This window comes from Nesoenas mayeri (assembly GCF_963082525.1).
Source record: "Nesoenas mayeri genome assembly, chromosome: 7".
NCBI classification, from domain to species: Eukaryota; Metazoa; Chordata; class Aves; order Columbiformes; family Columbidae; genus Nesoenas; species Nesoenas mayeri.
This window is the reverse complement of record NC_137551.1, coordinates 10,614,632-10,633,528: the sequence shown is the minus strand read 5'-3', so window position 1 is coordinate 10,633,528 and position 18,897 is coordinate 10,614,632.

Genomic DNA, 18,897 nt, shown 5'->3' with positions numbered 1-18,897 from the left:
GAAGGACTTGACTTGTGTATTAAAGGTCATTGAGTTATAGAGGCCCATAATGAAACTGTCTTTGAGGATGATTAAAGATGCCAAGTAATAGTGACTGTCAGCACTGCTTGGGCTGCTAGATCCCTGCAGCCTTTCTATTGAGAGCAATGGATCAAAAGGAAAATTTACAGCAAAGTCACATTTTTCAAGCGGAGAGGTCTAAGGGGTTGCAGGTTCCAAAGTGTAACATGCAGGGGCTGAGGGAAAGGGATGTGTGGGAAGGAAGCGTGTTAACCAGATGGCTCTGCTTTGCTGTTTTTGGGAGCCCTTGAAGGGAGTGAGGGAGAGATCATGGCAGCAAGTTTCTGCCTGAGCAGCATTTCAGCCAAAAGGAGCTCTATGTGTGATCTTCACTTCACTGGTTCCACTCGACAAGGCTCAAGGTATAACCTGTAAATAAACTTCCTTATGCTTTACTTTTCATCTTTCCAAGCATACTACTGTTGAATTGGACACTCTCTATGGTGCTAATGGGGATTCTCTTTCTTTCTGGAAATGTACAAGCCCCTGTTTGCCTTTCCATTCAGATCAATCACAAAAACAAATCCAATTTTTATAACTGTTTAATTACAGGGCTCCTGTTCATTAGAAGTTCCAGGCAATGGCAGCCATTCAGTATTTGGCTCGTTGATGTCTGCGTGCCCCTTAGTGACCTTTAGAGCAATTTAATTAAAATGACCCAAATTACCTCTAGAGACCTGTCTCTCCAGGCTAAGCATGGGTAGTATTGTCCTCTAGGGCTCCATTTAGGGAACTCTGTGTCTTGTTAAAGATAAAACCTATGTGAATTCTAGCCTACTGCAAAAGCACAAACCAAAATATAGGAATGAAAAAACATTGCATAACCTGGAACTTTGTTCTAACAAACATACCACTAGTTACTACTGAAATACTCTGTGTTAAATGATATAAGAGCAGCCTTTAATCTAACAAATGAGAAGAGGGGAGAAAAAGGTATTATTAGCTAGCATGAGCTGTATATATTCTCCAAAGAAGTGAAAATAACATCTATTTGTGTTTCCTCTTAAGGCAGATTTCAACATGAGGGTACCTTAATTATTTATGTGCTGCATCTAGAGATAACCACAAATCACTTTGGTGAGTTTAAACAAACTCTAAATAGTGGCATTTAAGTAAATTACAGGCAATGTTTTTCAAGTTTTGTTTTAGAGTTATTTGTGCCACCTGAAAGCATTTTAGTTCCTCATCTCAGCTCTTCCTGATATTATTCATTGCTCCTCTGCTCGTTACTGCATCACATTTCATAAACTAAGGGAGGCTGCTGTGATTCCTGCCAACATAGTTTGCTGCGTTGCCCTGATGTACTGCTAAACTTGTCTGCCACCAGCTTAAGAATCTCAGAGTTTTGTAAGAATACTTCCCCGATAGTGGATTGCCCAGATGAACAGTATTATTTCCTTCATAAATCGTCTGTAGGATACAGATAGGTACTTCTCTGTACCTACTCCGAAAGCCACAGGTGATTTGCACTTAAGCTTGATCTTCTGGCCAAATTCCAGTGTTTCCTGTAAACTCTGTCTCTAAGAGGAAGGAGAACACCGTATTTATTTTTTTTTTTTCTGGATGTGTCACTGAAAAGATCAACGTTGGAAGTTGTTTGGTGCCCTTTCATGAAATGGCTATTTTTTGAGATTTTATATTATTTTGCTCTTGATGGCTTTTCTTTGACAAAATCCAGGCTACAAGCAGCACGTCATTCTTTGCGTATCAAAAATGTAAATGCAAGATTATTGTCCAGACTTTTCAATTTCCCTCAAATACTTATGTCAACCTGTCTTAACACTGAGACTTGTGTTAAGCTTAACACAGCAACCACACTTTTGGTAGAAATGCAGTGATTTCTACCATTTATCTAACCCCTGAGAGAGAAACGAATCCTGTATTCTAGGATGAAAGGCACTCTAATCCTGCTAGTTCAGACATCAGGCTGCTTTGTGGTTGTGCTGCAGAGAAACAGCGAAGAAGACAGCTCGTGTCCCGGGCAGCTGGCACTTTCACTTATCTAAGAGGCTATGATAGAGGCGCACAATGAAGAACTGTGGCAAGGCAGAGATGGAAGACTGAGGCAACATCAGAGGCTGCAGTTGAGGTGCAAGCAACTGAAAGTGGAAACAGAAATTGTGTGTTGATATCCCAAAGAAACCGCTAAAGTATAGCTTGTCTCTGACATTGCTCAGCTATTTCTTCCTGTGTTTGCTTGTCCTATGGGCAGCTTAGCGTTGACAATTCCTGTTGGAATTAGTAGTCCAAATAGACCCTTGGGCAGTGATATAACACCCTCCAACTTTATGCTGATATGAATACACAGTGACCTATTTCAAACAAAACCAAGAACAATTTCATTAGTTGTATTAAAACCAACACTTGAGGCTCAAAGGGAAACTATTCTCTGTATATTTGGCCATTTGGTGAATTATTCAGGCATAGAAGTCAATAACAGTCAAAATACAGTACAGCTGATAGACTCCAATATTAGCCTTCTGTATAACTGCTTTATTTTCATGGTTAATATGTAAGAAAAATAAATCTTTTAGGTATTGACAAATTTAAAGAAGATATATCTGATTCTACCTCTCTGCATTTAAAGAAAGATTTTCTTTTTTGTGCCTGTGTTTTTGTTTTATTTTCTTAAAGGAAAAGAGTAGTTGCTGTTTTGCCTGTGGTCGTTTCAGATCTCTGTGAGCTTCTCTCACAATACACCTTCTCTTGTGGAGATCAAAGAATAAAACAACTTCTATCACATTTGTGGATCATTTCAATATATAATTTTGTGTGTAATATGCTATTTGAATAACTGATCAAAATCGATTATATGAAAGTGTAGATTGCTTTTAAAATAGATTAGAATAAGAAGATGGGAGATACACTATTCAGGGTATCTATCCACCCTGCTTCTTGATGTTTAATGGCTCAACATCTCATAACCAAAGGCTTTAGTGTTATGTATTGTAGCATTATCAACACCGTTGAACTGCAGCTCCTGAAGTCAGAAATCCTATGCATTAAAAAGAAATCAACAGATGGCATTTTATAAACCCCGTGTTTCATTGTCCTATGGAGATTAACAAATGCATAATGAGCACCCAGCAAAAATAATATTCCTTCTCTGTTAACTACTTTATTTATCATAAGCAAGCAACTAATACTTTTAATTTTTTTGCCTCTTGCTGGTGACTCTGTAAGGAACATGGTGCTATTATCACAAGACTGTGCTCATCTGTGAGTTAGCATTTCAAGTCAGACAATGAGAATGCAAGTGGCACCTACTTTTTTTTGTGTCATCTGCTAATCATATTCCTATAACATCCATATACTGGCATTATAATTATGTTGTAGTTTATAATAAGGATGGATTTCAAACAGTTGGAAATCAGATTTTCTTTTTCTAGAAGGGAGGGTGGTAACTGGCAATTAGGTTTCACAGAAGTCTTAGTTGAAAGGAGGTGAAAGAAATTGCTTTTAAAATAATAGTAATGCCAAGTAGATGGAGATTGCTTATGGATAGTATAACCAGCTGTGCGGGAGAAATGTCAAAAGATGGTTATGTGAACATTTGGAATGTAGAAAAATCAGTCTAAAAGTGTGTTACATAAAACCTGTAGGTTTTATTATGATGTTGCCTTAAGACTATTATCCTGTATCCTGCCATTATGAGATTCTTTCTGTTGTAAAGTTACTCTGCCTTCTCTCATATAACTTCCTTAATGTTATTTATTGCCTTTTGTAGAAGGAAAGCAATGTGCTGCTTTTAGTCATGTAAGAAGTAATGAGTTAAACCATCTTGTTAAAAGAAAATAGATTAACAAATCCAAAGTAGGCTTTGGAACAGAGAAGATATGAAAGATAAAAGAATCCTTATTATTCAGTACATTTTCTTTCTTTGTGTATTTGAGGTCCTGAAAACTTATTTGAGGCCTTGTTATTCCTCCATCCATGTCAAGTTTTTGGTGTTTCATCAGCAGCTCCTAGTGATTCCTTGGCAAGGTTCATCTTTCCTAAGATAACAGGTCATCTGAGACTTCCTCACATCAAGAAGGAAGATGATGCCCACCAGCATTTATTTTGGCTTGTGGCATTCTGTGCTTGGTTTTTACATGAAGAAAGTGGTACTTATTTGGGAAGTTGTTATATCTTTATTCCAGAAAATCCTTATTTTTGTAAGGAAAATTGCAAACATACAACAGGAAGATTTTTTTCTTTTGTGAATTGTTCTGCACTGTTTGTCAGCAGATGATGTAATGAAAGGAATAAAATTGCCTCTTTGTCTTAATGAGGAGTGAGACCAGTAGCATGATCATAGTTTCATTAGTGGCTATTTGTCTATTAGTCAAAATGCATAAACTATGATTATAGAACTGAGATTTGGACTTGTGGCCATGAATGGCTATTTATGGGTGAAACTTGAGCTTCCACCAGTTTTTGTGGTGCAGCTGCTCTGCTTCAGTAGGCTGGTCCTGAGAACTGTGTTGGCTTCTCTGGATCCCTCCTTAGAGCCAGAGGTTGTGCTGTGGCTGCGGAGGAGGACAGGTCTGTGTTAAACCAACCAGGGTAGTGCTGGGGAGAAGAAACACAGAATCACAGAATGTTAGGGATTAGAAGGGACCTTGAAGTATCATCTAGTTCAATCCCCCTGCTGGAGCAGGAACACCTAGATGAGGTTACACAGGAATGCATCCAGGCAGGTTTTGAATGTCTCCAGAGTAGGAGACTCCAAAACCCCCCTGGGCAGCCTGTTCCAGTGTCTGTCACCCTCACTGAGAAGTTGTTTCTTCTCAAATTTAAGTGGAACCTTTTGCGTTCCAGTTTGTACCCATTACCCCTTGTCCTAACATTGGTTGTCACCGAGAAGAGCCTGGCTCCATCCTTGTGACACTCACCCTTTATATATCTGTAAACATTAATGAGGCCACCCCTCAGTCTCCTCTTCTCCACACTAAAGAGCCCCAGCTCCCTCAGCCTTTCCTCATAAGGGAGATGCTCCACTCCCTTCATCATCTTTGTTGCCCTACGCTGGACTCTCTCCAGCAGTTCCCTGTCCTTCTGGAACTGAGGGGCCCAGAACTGGATACATTATTCCAGATGTGGTCTCACCAGGGCAGAGTAGAGGGGAAGGAGAACAGTCCAAAGCCTGGGCCTAAAGCTGCCCTGGAATGAGCCCACAGACTCAGTACTTGCACAGTCAACCAGTTGGATGCCCTTGTCTGTGAAGATGATCATTAATTCTTAAAGAAGGTATTGATTTCTTTTTTTATAAGGTTCCTGTTGTCTTTCTAGAGCAATGACAACAGAATCTAGCCTCCTATGTCTAACTTACACATTGTTATCAAAGTACTAGAGGCAGCCACACTTTTGGCAAGAGTATTTCTAATAAACTTTTCACTGGTGGTAAATGGAGACATGAAAAATTGAGCTACTGCTAAGAAGTCAGCCTGGAGAAATTTCATGCATTTTAAGCTGGCCAAGGTTTTGTGGGTACTGTGTGAGCTGGAGACCAAGAAGTAAGGCATTAGAAAGGTGAGCTCTTAATTTTTATCTCTTCTATCTAAAGGGAGACCTATATGTTTTAGTCTTCTACCTAGTTTTGTAAAAAGTGGGAAAGGCTTGGGTGATTGCAGTGTGTGTGTGTGTTTCAGTTACTTTTTCACATCTTCTTCAAGAGTTTAAAATTTTAATAACCCAACCCAAAACTAAGTTCCATGACAATGGACATGCAGATAGAGAAAAGAGGCCAAAATGAATAATCCTTCTGAGAGAAGGCGACACTGTAAGTTTATAAAAGAGTCTTGTGAAGTTCTGTTGCGTATGGAATTAGATGTTGTGTTAGTGGGTGTGTGGACAGACCACCTCAAAAAGTTTCTTAAGAGGAAATGTAAACACTTTAGTGAATTAGTAGATTTTCAGGACTAAGCAGTAAAGCTGAAAAGCTACTATTGAAGGTCATATTTTGATTACTGTACAAGAAGAATTAACACTGTGCAGTAGTATATTATAACAATGAAGAATAAGCAGGAAGAGACATAGCTGTGAAGTCCAGTAAGCACAGCCTCACTGGTCAAGAACCAGGGGAAGTGACATAGCTGTGAAGTCCAGTAAGCACAGCCTCTCTGGTCAAGAACCAGGGGATACCACCCCAGTGTCAGGAAACTTCTCTTGGCTCGAGTTTGAGGTCACACCTGCTGCTCTCCATTTGGCTTTGTTTCTTCACCTGTATTTTATTGTCTCTTGAGATCTTAAACAGTACACTCAGCAGTAGCTGATGCTCCTCAGCACTGTGGTTTATGAACTACATACAAGCAAGTGCTGGCTGGGGCTTCATACTGAAAAGGAGCTGGATCTTCCTCTAAATCCTTTCTGTAAGCATTAAGCCAAAGCAATTCATTCTTTTTCCTGTGGGCTAGAAAGCTTATTCTTCTTGTGAGCTGATTTGGTTAGCTGTTGCTGTATTAATTTAGTGATCTGATCCTTTGAACCTATTGATTTAATTGTAACTGTTCACTCAATTTTGTTCATTGTATTATTCCATCTTTAATTAGTTTAGTAAAACTGTATAGTGAATCATCTTAGTGCAACTATGGTTATTTTTTTTTCTTATTCAGCCTTGAAAAGAAATCCATAAAAGCACAGAATGGATTTATTCCACTATGTTGCAACAAGATGAGCTTAAGGTTACAGAAACTAACATGAGAAATTCGTTTGCCTCTCAGTTTTGTTTCCTCACCAGTGTTCAAGAGTGCCTTTTAGTCTCAGACGGTATCCGGAATCTGTTTCCCCTCTGTAAGCAATATAAAGTTTGATTGTGTGCTAATGGAAAATCGTTTGAGCTGGTGTGTTGCCACCTTCATCAACAGAAGGGTGTTTTCCTCCTGTGCAGGGAAAATCACAATTCATTCCTAACTGCAGATAGTGAGAACTTCTGCTCAAGTGTTTAGAAGTCTAAATAGAAGAAATCATTCACTATGTTTTTAAAATGCAGCTTCTTAGGCTGTATTGACCAAGGCACAATAAAATACGGTGGCAACCACTGGTGGAATTGAACAGACAGGTTACTGCCACTGAAAGTGAGAGAAGTGGTGGATTTGTGCCTGTGTACCTGGTTAGCAGGTGTCATGTAGGAACCACGCACACAGCTGAACTTCAAGGCAGGGAGCAGGGGGGCTTGCGCTTTCCATCTCTTTAACGCTGTTGTGCAAATTTCTAGGGTTGTTCTCCGCCTAGTGGCAGTTGGCCCTATGGTTGACCTACACAGGCAGGGTATGTATCCGCATAATGGCGACTTTCGATCCTCTGTTTTTCACTAGTAACGATTTAGATAAATATGATGTGAGTACCTGACTGGGTGATGATGTGACTTAGAAGGACCTGATAGATTTTTATTTCTGCTCATGTAGTTTTGTAGTCAGGCAGTGATGTGGGTGGGTGGGCAAAACCTGATGTCACTGATGGAGAGCTTCAGCTTCCAGGGCCAGAATTGCTGCTGCTGAAAACAATACTGAGGCCAGATTGAAAAGCAAAGTTACTCATCCCAGATTATTACACAAAATCCACCTATACATACCCAGTTTCACTTTTGGACAGGGAAGAGGGGAAAAAAATATTTATTACTAATATATGTCAGGCATTGCCAAGAATTTGTTGAACTGGGTGTCTGGGGCATGCTGGGATGAAAAGAAAAACACTTGTGGAAAAGAATGTCTGTTAAATCAAGTGCTGCACCTAATAATTACATATGCTTGTCAGACTTTAAGAAAACAAAGTTGTGGGTTTTGTTATCTTAAACAGATGAGAGGATATAACTTTGAATTGAGAAAGTGTACCAGTAGTCTGGAATTGCAGGGGTATGTTTTATTATAATGGTTCCTTACTAGAATAGCATTTCTCTTCAATGTGGAATTAGAGGAAGGTAGAAGTTCGCTAAAAGGTGTCTGTAATGTATTTATTAGGAGGCTTCTTTTATGTGTATAATGCTGTGCTGGTTTTGGATGGGATAGAGTTAATTTTCTTCATAGTAGCTAGTATGGTGCTCTGTTTTGGATTTGTGCTGGAAACAGTGCTGATAAGACAGGGATGTTCTAGTTACTGCTGAGCAGCACTTGCATAGAGCCAAGGCCTTTTCTGCTCCTCACAGCCCCCAACAGTGAGTGGGCAGGGGGTGCACAAGTAGCTGGGAGGGGACACAGCCAGGATAGCTGACCCCAACTGACCAAGGGGTATTCCACACTGTATGACATCAGGCTCTGCAACAGAAAGTTGGGGGAAGAAGAGGGAAGGGGGGGTTGTGTTTGGAGTGATGGTTTTTTGTCTTCCCAAGTAACTGCTATATGTGCTGGAGCCCAGCTTACCTGGAGATGGCTGAACACCTGCCTGCCCATGGGAGGTGGTAAACAAATCCCTTGTCTTGCTTTGCTTTTGTAGCTGTTACTTTACCTATTAAACTATCTCAATCCACAAGTTTTCTCACTTTTACCCTTCTGATTCTCTCCCCCATCCCACCAGGAGAAGCGAGCAAGCAAATGGGTGATGCTCAGTTGCCAGCTGGGGTTAAATAATGGCAAATGCAAAGGTGGTCGATAGCTAGTTTTCAGTAAAAGGAACTTCTGAGCTTTCGAAAGAAATCCAGGTAGGTAGCAACAGAGCAGCGGGAGAAGATTGAGTGGCTGAAGCAAAAGTGTCCAGAAGCTTTCCACAGCATAACAGTGCTGAGAGCAATTCCATTCTTCTGGGTGGAGAAATGCTCTGAAAAACCATGGCAGTTAAATGAGGGACCTGTGTAGAAGTGAGAATTTCGCTGTAGTGATCCTAGGCCAATCTGCTTTTCTTCTCCTATGGTACGGAAATTTTGGTTTTGCGACATGCTGAGGGGAGAGTAAGTCACTATGTTGTGTAGACTGTTTCTAAATCAGATACAGAAGGTTATCAGGGTTCAGGAGGACTATGGCACTTGCTGCTCTGTAAACCCTGTTAATCCAGTTGACATAGGTGAAGCAGGTGAAGTAGCTATGGCTTCTATTAATTTCTTAGGACTCATTTGCCCTTAATTAAGGGGAAATCCATGAATGTAGGTTGGAAAGAGAGGCTTGGAGTAAACAATAGGGCTTAAGGATGGCAAATACTGCTCTGTCACCTATGTCTCCTAAGTGCATTTTACTTGGTAAATAATAGAAACTACGTGGAGTGATTGAATAATTTATGCATCTTCAGTCAGTGTTTCTATTGGATTTCTTTGAACTCTGGCTGTAAATCTGCTTCTTGAGAAGGAAACCTGTCTTACTTAATGAGCTTGAGTCAGGTGATGGAGTTAAAGCTCTCTGAACAAACCACTGAGGAAAGTAAGGTATAATATATGCATAATTTTAAGTCCATCAAAACCATAAGTGACTAATAGCAATTTAGAGGTAATCCTCCAAACAAGGCTCAGAAACCAAATCTTCCTTTATTGTAACACAAGACATAAAGGTCAGTGTGCACTTCAGGTTTTTGTATTCCTGGTGTTTCTAAGTCCTGACAGGGGAAAAAAGGGATTTTGTGGTAAGAAGAGTAAAAACTGACTTTTCTGGGGCTTTTTCCACAAACTATGTGGAAAAAAGGGCATTTAGCTATGTGGATAACAGGTTTTGTGGATCTGCAGTAAAGTAGCACAGGTGAAGGCACTGATGCATTCAACAGCCTACCTGGCTGGAAGAAGCCAGAAGAGGGAAAGTATGGTCCTTGTGATTATTGCAAGAAATTCACTTTGCAAATTGGGATTAAGCTGGCAAAGCAGTAAGAGAACTGGGAAATTTTTACCAACTTGGGAGCCATTGAGGATATGAGAACAAAAACACAATCTGCATAGAAATCTTGGAGAGGTATTTAACAGTTATTTTTGGAATGGGGTAAGCAGCACCCCAGGGAAACTGGTCAAGTAATGATATGGTGGTGATAAATCTGAAGGACTGCTTAGGAGCATGAAAATTTTGTCATGATTTTGGACCCTTGAGTATGTCATTTAAAATGACGTATGGATATGCTTTGGGTTTGAGGTTGATTTTTTTTTTTCCCCTTCCCCCACCTGTGTATAATTTATTTAATGTAAAGTGCTCTCCCAAGAGTGGTTTGCTTAGTTGCTTGTAGTCTCTTGCATGACTCAGAGCACTATGTGCAGAATCTGTCTCTGTTTCCAGGGAGCAGAAATCCCTACTTAAGTATGCTCTAAGAGGTCAAATTAAATTTAATAAATTTATGTTTCAGGAAAACAAGCATCTTTCTTAGCTAGTGTGTGTGGGGAACACACCACCACCACAACAAAAAGGTTTTGCATTAAAAAAAACCTCTAAAGCATATTATAGTTGTGTGTGAAGTGCTAAAAGCTCATACTACTGAAACCATACTGGTGTAAATCCTCAATACGTGTTGAACTCAGTAGCTTTACTCGTAATTCTATTATACAGTCTCTGAAGAAAGGAGAGCTGCTGGGAAATGCAATTCAAATTTGGTCTTAAAGTACTTATCTAAGGGCTGTATCCTGCCAGCATTTTTAAAATAAGAGTTGTAATCAATGCCATTGCTTAAAAATCAATGTTGCCTGGTATAGTCATGTGTGATAATACAGCACTGCAGCAAACAAAGCTCTTTCAATTGCAGACTTGCATTCAGCAAGATAGTATATAGCTGTAGCATAATATAGTGCTGTATGATGCAGCACAGTTTAGATTGGAGCATGATAGACTGTATTTAATGATATTATGAAGATACTGGAAAACCTGGGAGCTTTAGGAACTGCTGGTCAGTGAAATTTTGCAAGGATGCTGTGACAGGGCCTGTGACTCATGGAGTGCTGGATATTTAAAGTGGTGCCTGTTTTTTATCCTTCCTGCTCTTTGCATAAACCCTTTACTGCAATATCTCTGAGTTGTCAGAAGATCAGAAAAAATGTTTGGGCCTCTTTATATTATTTTTCTCAGAACTTGTGAGTCAGGTATGTAGAGTAATAGTTTTGAGTTCATTCGTAATAGGAATCAATTAAAAGAGGTCATTTTTTCCAGTGCTTTCAGGTGGTGTGTATCAGGATCTTAAGTGTTTTGGAGCTTCTAACTAATTAGTGTTTTTTCTGTGGCTTAAATATATAATACAATGGCAACAGTGCTATGTGGAAGGCTACAAAGCCATGTGGTCCCGGATTGCCTATTTTGACTAGCCACAGTATAAAGACTACCGCAAATGTATCTATGATATATGCTGATGTTTTCAACTGGGGCTGTGTAAATGGATAGATAGGTGGTGAAGGGACAAGGCACCACTAAGAGGTGGCTTATGTGACTTAAGCCATTGGGAAGGTTGCGAATGCCTGGTTGTATTTATAGGTGGGTATATTCATGGAAATAGCCACTTTTCAGGGAGCAGCAAAAAATGCCCACAGAAAATCAACCTGACATGAACAAACTTCTTGACACAGGGAAACCTCAGTTAGAAAGCTACTACTCCATTCATAGGCACAAACACCCTCTACAGCCTAGAGTTAGGAAGCAGTGTGTTTTTCTTTTTCTCCCCCTTTCTCACCAGGCCATATCCAATATTTCAAGGTGGTGTTTTTTTCCTCTCTTTCTCAAAAGGTGTGTATATTCTTCCCCCGCTTCTTCCCCAACACCTAGTCATCAGGACACCCCTTTCTCTGGTGGGAGACCTAGTTCAGGTGCCTACTCTAGAAGAATTGAAGAAGTGACTGGAATGCAACTAAGAGCTTGTAGTTATGGCTGGGCTTGTGTCTAGAACTTCTCTTATCTATCTTCTGCTTCCCCCTCTGTCCCCCCACATCACTCTCCTGGTTAAAAAATTGGAAGACCAAAATTATTAGACAGCTGAAGTCCTGTCACTCAGGCCAGCAATGGATCTTGGATACTGAACATTTCCACCCAGACTCAGCTACATGGAATAGACTGGTCCCAAGCACCACAAAAAGCATTTTTTTGTTTCAAGTTATTTTAAATATGAGAAAAATTTTCTAGTCTCTGTGTTTTACAAACTTGAAATTGCCTAAAATTACTATTTGACCAGCCAAAACCAAACCTACCATGTTTCCCCTACACCTCCTACATAAGTAGGACAGCTGACTGAGTGCGGTAACTGTGGAAAGGAACTTGATGTTCTTGTTCACCCTTAAATTGAGAACTGAATACAATGTTCATGCAACAGTCCACTCAATTAGTCATGAAATGAATCGGTGACTGTGGTGGGAACGGAGCCCAGGAATCATGGTCCCTCTGCTCCAATGGCTGGGTTGCAGGTTGCACTGCCTTTAAAAAAAAAATCCCCTTTTTTGAATTGGAAATTTAAGAAATACCATGATAATTTACCATACTGGTTGGCTTGTGGGTTGTTGTTGTTTTGGTTTGAGTTTGTTTTGTGGTTTTGGGTTTTGTTTGTTTGTTTGTGGTTTTTTTGGTATGTGTGTGTGTGTTGGCTTTGCTAGGATAAATTTTAAAGTCAGGCGTACAATGAGAGTCAAGCTGATGTTTCTGTTGTCAAGTCTTCATTTCATCCCTTCCTGGAAACATGAGTATGAATTATGAACTCCATGACTGGCAACTTTTTCCTGAAGAGAACACAGATCCCTGAGATAATATATTCTCTTCTGCTCTGTGTGTGTGACTGCCATTAATGCTAATGGAGTCACTGAAAAGGCAAATATGCCCTTGTTTGTACAAATGGCTGCAAAGTAGATGTTGTAAAAACACACTGGAAAAAAACTAAACAAACCAAAACACTTCATGACACAGCACTGCAAGTCAAAAGAGAGACTTTACCAGCTGGGAGAACTGTCCCATTGTGAGACAATCATTAAATATAATACAGTTTAGAATGAACTGTTGAGAAATATCAGGTTTTCTTAAAGATAAAACTACTTTCCACTTAGAGCACTTTCCATTGTGAGGCTTTTAAAGGACTCTGCACACACAAACTGCATCAGTATTTAGTGATGGTGAAGCATGGAGTTAGTGCAATTGAAAAGGTCCCTATTCTTTGCCTGGGGTGCAGCAAAGGGAAGTGTTCATGTTCCTGGCTTGTAGCAAAATCTTTCTGCTTACATCACTTCTCAGTGGAGTTTGCAGTGAAGTAGGAACAAACACAAGATCTGTTACCGTGTCTTGGCTGGAGGGCAAAACTTTTCAAATGTACGTGTTCAGACTTTTCTGGCTAACTGCTTCACCGTGCAGCAGCTTCCTCTTTAGTGGTCTTGCTACTGTCTAGATGGGTAAAGTGAGAAGTAGCAAGAATATGACTTTTCCAGAGTCTTCAGCCAACTGAAGTGAACTGCAGGATAACCTCTAGTAACTTGCTTTTTCCTCTGGCTGACATACCCCCTGCTGCAGTTTCAATCAATTCTAGCAAAGCAAGGACATATTCTTATGGTCAATTGTTGATAAAATTTATAATAGTGGGAGTACTGGGAAATGCTTTCACTATGATGTGTCTATATGATGCAGGTATCATTCTTGGCCTATGATTACCCGAGAAAGTGTGAGATCAGTTGGCATGTATTTATGTGGCTATATGAGTAATGCGATCTGGCAGAGTCCTTGTTTTGGTTTTCCTTTTTGGATTTGCTTGTCTCTTTGGGTTGCTGTGATGGCAGAGGACAGCTGTCCTAGAGATGTCTCGTCATCTGTAACAGGCAGCTCATTGAACAGCTCATGAGACTGGTCAGTGTGTACAATGTGGGTGGATCAATAAGAGGCACGCAAGGTGTTTGGGAATAACTTTATAGCCAACTGGATGATGGATGCTGTATCCTTTCTAGTCTCTTGTCTGCCTTAACATCTGGGAGCAGAAGCTGCCCTGGAGAGGATTTTATGTTTGGTGGAGAACCGTGTAAATCCCCCCCTCCCGCCCCCAGGATGAGTGCCAGTGAAATTAGTTTGGAAATTATCTTGATATGGCTACTATTAAATTAGGAATAATTATCAAACATTTTTACTTGGGGAGCTGCATCCTTGTGTATCTGTACTGTAATGAAGATGACAACCATGCCTACATTGCTTCCATTCCAAGGAAAAAAGATCCCTGCTCAGAAAAACAAGCTTACAGAAGTTAGCCTTTTCCAGTCAGTGTCCACTGGATGTAACGACAAAGAACTTGCTTAGTGGTGAAGGAGAAAGGGTTTTTCCTGTACCTATGAGTTACACTGGTATCCCAAATGGTGATGACGAAGGATTCTTTGGCCATCTGTGTGTTAGAGCTGTCCATAAAATACTTATTTGTGGTACTAAAATGTTGTGAATAAACAGATTCTTTTTGAGTTTCTTCTGAATCAAAGTGTTTATTAAATATAAATGCCAAGATAGAGATTAAGTTTACCAACACTTTTAAATTTACCAACACAGCTTGCCTCAAACTACATTAAGAGTGTATTCACACAACTATGAAAATGTTGGAGGCTGGAAAAACCTATATCGGCCCTTGTCTCTTGTAAAGAAAATGCCTGTTTAAGGAAAATAGAAACAGAGGACTAGAGAAGTAAATATGAATCTTATCAAAATGCAAAAGATATTGAACTCATGCAATTAAGCAAACATAAGGATGAATTAAATCAGATTTAGGTTGTGTGTACTCTGCTGAATTACATCAGGTAAAAATCTGGAAATAATAGTGTTTGGCTTATTTATGGCATCTTAAAAGGCATGTCAACCCAAATAAAATGTTGACTGTAGCAAAGTTTTGGATTGTTAGTAGGCACACAACAAATTAATCAAGAATGTTGACTGTCCCACAAAGAACTCTACAGTTCAGCAGCCTCTTCTTACAGAGAGACTCTAGTCCACTTACTCCTGGAACATTACCATGCTATGCTATCAACCATGACAAGAGAAAAGAAAGTTCCAATAAGCTAAAGAAAGCTTCAATAAAACAACTGATATCTCAGGCTGTCACCACAGGAGAATGGCAATCAAATGACTTTTTAAAAGGAACCATCCATAAAGTAGGTTAGAAATGTATAGTAGGTCTGAGGTTTTTTGCATTACTATTTCCAAAGAGAAACAGAACTGTTAAATTTCTTATTCTAAAATGCAAGAAATTTGACTTTTTTGTGTGTGTGTGTGTGTGTGTGTGTGTATGTATGTGTTAGGCTTATGCGTCTTGGCTGTTGGGGAGGGAGGGGAAGAATGTTACTATGTTGGGTTTTAGAATATTCTTGGTTATTTTCTGTTTTTGTTTTTTTCAGCTCCATAGACTGAGCAGCTAACAATTGGAGATAATTTGCTGTGTCTTTATAGCTGTATAGCTGACACAGAGGAGGAGTTCCATTCACTTTCAGAGGGAATAATAATCATTGCTACATGTAAGCACATAGACATATATACACACATATTTTAGAGGCTAGCCCTTGCCTTAGCTAGATGTGAATGCATGGGAGCCATTGTGGGTTAGGTGGACTAGAGAATCACCACCACCCCTCTCCCCTTCCTAGAAATAAAGATTCTTGAGAAAACTCTAAAGAGTTTCTTCTCTTTGGAGAAGATTATTTCCCCTGTCTAAGCTACCCAGACTGTTGAGTCTCTTTTCTCTTCTTCCCCTTCCTAAATAAGAACCGTAATTTCCCTCCAGTGCTTCTCACACTGTTTTAAGCACTTAACATTGTCCCAATTTTATGTGAGGAAGCCTCAGCTTAGCTATAGTAAATGGGTGGAAGTTAGGAGAAGACAGGACAAATGCTGAATCTTAAAGCACTCAATTTGTTCTGAGCACAGGTTAGGATATGATAAAAGTCTCAGTGTTCTGGTCTTGCAGAGCTCCTGCTTATGAAGACTTTGTAAATGCTCGGTAAACATGGGGTGGCTTTCCAGATCCAGGCATATCCTGAATCCCTAGTTCTTCTGGCAATGTCTGTCAAAATGTTCCTAGTTCTTGATGTGGCAGCACAAGGAGACAAAGCCCTGGGCACAAGGCTCTGAGTGTGGCACTGCACAAGCCTTTCAGCTCACCTTTCTAGAATATTCTATATTTCTAATTGCAATGTAGTTTTTTGAGCCTTACTCAAGCTGTTCTCTTGTGATAGCGAAACCCATTTGGTACAGGTTTCATACCACGTTCTTTCTGACAACAGAAATAAGCAGAGCAATAGCTCATGATAGGTTAGCTCAAAATCACCACAGTGGTTTGCAAGGGTAATAGAGCTGTTAGGGATGTGCGTAGAATTGCATCTGTTGCTACGGAGCTGAACTTTGAATAGTGACTGTCACTTAAGTTGGATGTTTACCTTGCACATTTCTAGTAAGATGTCATTCTTCGACTGGTATTATAAATCCAATGGTACCTTATAAAATGATGTGTAATGAGTTGTCCCCTACACAATGATGATGGACGATCATGGCAACTTATAACATTCTTAATATGCAAATGTTGGCAAATAGATTAGCTTTTTAGTGCCAATGGCTGCATCTAAACAATGTACACCCACCACAAAATGTCAGCGCTCTTCCGATCATGAACAATGAATGGCAGAATAGAAATGAGCTCTCTCATTTATACTGTGCTTAGAAATGCAACATCGATGGCTTTTTGGGAAGGAAGGAAGGAAATAATAGCGGAAGTGCTAAGTGCAATGAAAACCAAGCCAAAGTTGAAGTTTGTTTGGTGTTTTTTTTGTTGTTGCTTTGGTTTTGTGGTGTTGTTGTTGTTTTGGTTTTGTGGTTTTGTTGTTGTTGTTGTTTTTTTCTTTTAAGGAGTGGAAGGGAAGGAGAAAAATAAGATAATGCAGATAATGGGAAAGAAAAGGTAATGCAGCCTGACTTAAATCAGGTTTGAAACCAGAAACAATGAAGTTTTGATGCTGCAACTCTCCATCTTGCAGAGATGCTACTGAAGTTGCAGTTCTTCTCTTTGGTGTAGTGGATCCATTCAGGTGTTGTTGCCCTTTGCATGTTACAAATCAGGTTTTATGACATTTGGGATTTCTTCTAGGCATTTTCCTCATCTGTTGTTGTCCTCTGGCTGTGACAAATAGCCTTCTGCCCTTTTGGGGGCCTGTTTCACTTGGTCTGTTTTACAGTATTCTGGGCTCCTGTCTGTTCCCGTCTCCCGTTTCATGCATGCAGAGTATTTACTCATGGATTTCACAGGAAATTTTGTAACTTGTCCAATTGACTGAGCTTGGATTTTTAATATTTTTATATTACTACTTTACTGTTATTAAAATAGCAGCCAGAGGCATCCCAGCTGAGGTACAAACTGTACAAACTTCAGAGGCAAGCTTCCTTCCAAATGCCTGGGGTGTGACTGATGGGTGTTTGGGTGCCTGCATAAATTGCGGGGTTAATAGCTGCATATTTCTACAGGTTTCAGGCTAGGATGCCAAAGCACTTTTCAAACACAAATAAATTTAACCTCCTTTCCTCTATGGCAGTCAGAGATTGGTTATGTGGTAACACTTGCCCCCTCTCCTATTCCCACACATGTACTTGTTACTGACATATATATGACTGTGGTCAATATAGGTGCTTAACTTTTTAAAGAGCCTGTGTAAGTCACTAAGTGCATATTGATTTGAAGCAAATGTAAATGAGAATTAATTTTGACTTGCTAACGTAGTCAAATAAGGAACATTTATATTGATCTTTGTCCCAGAAGCCAATTATCTGGATTAAGTGTTTTTATTATGTGAAATACAGTGTATAGTATATATCATTCTGCATTGATCAGTATGAAATTGCATATTTAAGACAGGGACTGTAAGTGTAGTTAACAATTGATTTATTTTTAAAAAGTGTATCTTGTTTTATTTAGCCACGCTTTTCTTTGTTCAAAAGCTGTTCTTGTAAATACCACTGAATAGGAAGATGTTGACGCATGTGGATCAACAGGGATTCTCGTTCATATCATTTCCATTTCAGCTTCCTTCCCATTCACTCTGCTTCATCTCGACTGTGTTCCCTCACTCTTCTGCCTCCTCAGCCATTGTAAAGCTTATCTGTATTTGCTGCTCCTTAGCATTAGGTGGGTTTTGGTGTACTGTGCTCCGCATTACTGCATTAAAAAAAAACATTTTTCTATATTAAGTAAATACATTACACCCATTTCTCACACGAGCAAACAGTGCTAAGTATCTGGAGAATTTAGTAGTGCATGTGCAGGTGATGGTTATAAAAACTGTGCTGGATTGACATGGCAGTGCTGGTGTCACGACAGCGGGAAAGGGACCGTTTTCCTTGCTGTGGGCAGAGCCCTGGGACCAAGCCTGAGCCTCCTTCCCTCGCTGAGGCTTTGGGCTCCCGCGTTCCCCTGGAGCAGGATGTTGCCACAGCGCTCTCTGACTAGACTTGAACTTGCGAGACGGCCACCTCTGAGAATCGCTCTGCTTCTCGTTACCCAAACGCTGACATTATCTCTATGTATCGCTATAGCGGTCCGTGCCTCAGCTCCACAGCAACTTAATCTTGGTAACATCCTGCTCTCAACTCATTTTCTTGGCAGTAGTTTTAATTACGTTTCGGGCTCCTGAATGGATTTGTTTTCTCTGGATCCTTGGCATATTCAGACGCTTGTCACGTTTGGGTGCCTGCAATCACTGATGCGTTTGTTTTAGGGGATGAATTAGTCTTCTGAGCCTGAGCATGTCCAATTTATGAATTAGATTTCATTGAAAGCTAGAACAAAACAAAACAAGAAGCGGTTCTGCTGTACCACTTTTCTCCCCCACCCCCTCACCCCCAGCGCGGGGTAAAAACCTCGCATTTCTATTTCGCTCGTTAAACGCGAATCATGTCCCGGGGCCGAGCATGTGGGAGGAGGAAGGGGCATTCCCCCCACCTCGGCGTGCCGCCCCCGGTCGCCCAAGTTGGGCGAGCGGCAGCGGGCGCAGCCCGG